Source organism: Aegilops tauschii, chromosome 2 (genome assembly GCF_002575655.3).
Source record: "Aegilops tauschii subsp. strangulata cultivar AL8/78 chromosome 2, Aet v6.0, whole genome shotgun sequence".
In the NCBI taxonomy this organism is placed as follows: domain Eukaryota; kingdom Viridiplantae; phylum Streptophyta; class Magnoliopsida; order Poales; family Poaceae; genus Aegilops; species Aegilops tauschii.
In genome coordinates this window covers 12,568,843-12,572,490 of record NC_053036.3, presented here as the reverse complement: position 1 = coordinate 12,572,490, position 3,648 = coordinate 12,568,843, and the positions used below count along the sequence as shown (strand labels likewise).

The window sequence follows — 3,648 nt, the reverse complement described above, 5'->3', positions numbered from 1 at the left end:
AAGAAGCCCAAGTCTGGACCAAAGCCTGAAACTGAGTGCTTCTACTGCAAAGGGACTAGCCACTGGAAGCTGAACTGCCCCAAGTATTTGGTGGATAAGAAGGATGGCAAAGTGAACAAAGGTATATTTGGTATACATGTTATTGATGTGTACCTTACTAATACTCGTAGTAGCACTTGGGTATTTGATACTGGTTCCATTGCTCATATTTGTAACTCCAAACAGGAGCTACGGATTAAATGAAAATTGGCTAAGGACGAGGTGACGATGCGCGTCGGAAATGGTTCAAAGGTCGATGTGATCGCCGTCGGAACGCTACCTCTACATCTACCTTCGGGATTAGTTTTAGATCTGAATAATTGTTATTTGGTGCCCATGTTGAGCATGAACATTATATCTGGATCTTGTTTGATGCGAGACGGTTATTCATTTAAGTATGAGAATAATGGTTATTCTATTTATATGAATAATATCTTTTATGGTCATGCACCCTCGAAGAATGGTCTATTTCCGTTGAATCTCGATCGTGGTGATACACATATTCATAATGTTGATGCCAAAAGATGCAATCACTACAGGAAACAGCTACTTTGCCGTCTGCCACGGCGGACGGCAAAGACCTTTGCCGTCAGCTGCGGACGGCAAAAGGCTCCGGCAAAGAAGGCTACGGTAAACAGCTGCTTTGCCGTCTGCTTCCTGGCGGCGGACGGCAAAGGCTCTTTGCCGTCTGCGGCGGACGGCAAAGAGGGCGGACGGCAATAATTGCGCTGTCAGTCCGTTAAGTGGCTAACGGCAGACCTTTGCCGTCCGCCGCGGACGGCAAAATTTCTCTGGTCTTTGCCGTCCGCCTTATGATGTCATCTACACGTCACTAGATGGCAGGTTCTTTGCCGTCTGCCACTGATGGCAAAGTGCAGCTTCTTTGCCGTCTGCCACAGACGGCAAAGTCTTTGCCGTCTGCCACTGTAGGCAAACTGACCAAATGGGTCAGCTCCCAGGAAGCACAGTTGGCTGCCACGTGGCTTCTTTGCCGTCCGCGGCAGACAGCAAAGAGCTCTTTGCCGTCGGTGGTAGACGGCAAAGAGCCTGCATATTGTCTGTTTTTTCTGTTTTTTGTTAAATCCCACAATTTGCACAGAAAATATATATGACATATAGATATATTTCACAGGCATTCATCACATAAACAAGTTCATACATCATTTCATACATAAACAAGTTCCATCCATCATTTCATACATAAAGAAGTTCCATCCATCATTTCATACATAAAGAAGTTCCATCCATACATAAAGAAGCACTCCATAGCTAAGGTGACTAGAATGAGAAGACAAGAATGAGACAAGAAGAAGAAGAGTAGAACAAGCACTCCATCCAGCACATAATGAAATCTGCAAAATGGCAAAATAAGAAAGTTAGAAATGGATCGTTTTTGAGGTAACTAAGGTGAAATGGATCTTTTTGAGGTAACTAAGGTGAAATGGATCGTTTTTTAGCTCACTTAGGTCAAATGGATCGTTTTTGAGCTAACTTTGTTGAAATGGATCGGTTTTGAGCTAACTTTGTTGAAATGGATCATTTTTCAGCTAATTTAGTTGAAATGGATCTTTTTCAGCTAACTTAGGTGAAATGGATCATTTAAGAGCTAATTTAGGTGAAATGGATCGTTTTTTAGCTCACTTAGGTCAAATGGATCGTTTATGAGCTAAATTAGTTGAAATGGATCGTTTATGAGATAACCTAGGTAAGATGGGTCATTTTGGAGTTAACGTAGGTGAAATGGACCATTTTAAAGATAACCTAGGTAAAATGGATCATTTAGGAGCTAATCTACGTAAAAGGGGTCATTTTTGAGCTAACTTGGATGAACTGCATCATTTATAAGCTAACCTAGGTAAAATGGGTCATTTTGGAGGAAAATAAGTTAACTCTAGGTCATTATGGTAAGCATATAGGAGGAAATAAAGCTAAGTCTAGGTCTTTATGCATTTGTTAAGCAAAACACTAGAGAAACTTACCATGATCAGGGAGGTGTAGGAGCGGGGTGGCTAGTGCCGCTACCTGGAGAAGGATCGTGCGATGCGTTTCTGGAGTTAAGCTGCACCAAAGATCATTTCCAATGTCTCGTTAGCATTACGACACTCAAATGTTAAGACTACCAAGTAATGTTCATTCAAACTAAACTCACCGTGCTCCCAGGAGCAATCACTGGCATCGGCGGAGCGGGCTGACCGGACTTCTCGCACACAGACTGCACACTTGGTTTTCAGAAAAGAGTCATACTAGTTAGTAATGAGACTCAAATGTTAAGACTAGCAAGTAATCTGCAGAAGAAACTTACCACAAGGAGCTCGTACATGGCCCTTGCCTGCATGTCATTCCGTGCCCTCTCCTCCTCCATCATCTTTCTCGTCCTCTCCTCCATCTCCCGCTGCCTCTCCGCCGCCTCCGCCAGAAGTTTCTCCGTTCTATCTCTCTCAGTCTGTATAGCAGCCTGCAACACCACTCACATGACCATTTGTAATCATTGATGGAAGCGCACACAATGTAATGGAGAAAGATAACTGAGTACGTATCACTAACCTTGATGGCGAGTTGCACTGGCCGTTCACGAGGCCTTATCTCAGGAGCGGAGCTCGACTGGCGTGCCTTGATCTCCGGGAGAGTGCTAGGACAACGGATAAGTCCATCTCCAATGGCTATGGAGCCATGGGACCTCCCGCCACCAGATATCATCACCAGCTCTGGATCAATGGGACCCTGGCTTGGGTTAAAGTCCTCCCCTTTCCTCGCCTTCCCCTCATCTCTATATCTCACGAGCTTGTTGTGGGAGGAGATGTTGGTGAAGTTGTTTGCATCATCGAGGTCAGACTGAGAGAAAGCCTTGACTTTCTTGAAAGAGCCAGTGTGGGCCATGGCATACAGGTCGTACACCTCTGGCACCTTATCCGCCTTATTGTGGCATGCCTGAAAGAGAGAAACAATGAAAATTAGTAATTAAAGGGCTCAAGCTAGCATGATGAATGAATTGCATGAATCATGAAGCAAACCACATACCCAGTTGCGCCTGAACTGATATAAGTTGGAGCTGCCTTGATGGTGTGGCACACCTTCCATTTGGGCACGTTTGTCCTTGGCCTGGTTGTGGAGGGCTAGCCATTCTTGTGAGCACCACTCATCGACCAACACCTCCCAACAATCCATCCGATCCGCACACCATCTCGGAGGCGCCTAAGTTAGCAAATAGAAACTTGAGCGCTACGGCTAAGAATTACTAAATGAAGGAAGTTAAGTAGAAGGCCTTAAGAATTACCTTCATGTACTGCTCCTTACTCAGGAACTTATCGCGGCACGCCGGCTTGGTCTTCTTGATACCACGCAAGGCGTAGTAGTCTCGAACAGCCTGCACCCGAGCCTCGTGCCGTAAGTTCTGGAGTAGGCGCTTGCAAACGTTCTGGATAACATTTGCGATGTCCTCCTCGTATTCCTCCTCACACCTGTAGAATGTCTGCAATCAAATGAGACAATATTGATTAGTACAATTAATAACTAGCTAGTTGAAGATTTTGAAATGTGTAAAGGAGAAATTACCCAGAACGTCCTGATCACCATGTCTGCCCTCGTGTCGCACACGACACCGTCGATAAT

General features: G+C 44.9%; 1 long non-coding RNA gene across 1 annotated transcript; it reads right to left on the bottom strand.

Annotated features, from left to right (window-relative positions):
• Window positions 1-2,020: 2,020 nt before the first annotated feature.
• On the bottom strand, window positions 2,021-3,400 carry LOC141041913 (uncharacterized). The gene is made up of 3 exons (XR_012203690.1): window positions 2,342-3,400; window positions 2,189-2,251; window positions 2,021-2,098 (listed from the first exon to the last, which is right to left on the bottom strand). It is a non-coding gene; the product is annotated as an uncharacterized lncRNA (long non-coding RNA).
• Between the last annotated feature and the right edge of the window lie 248 nt (window positions 3,401-3,648).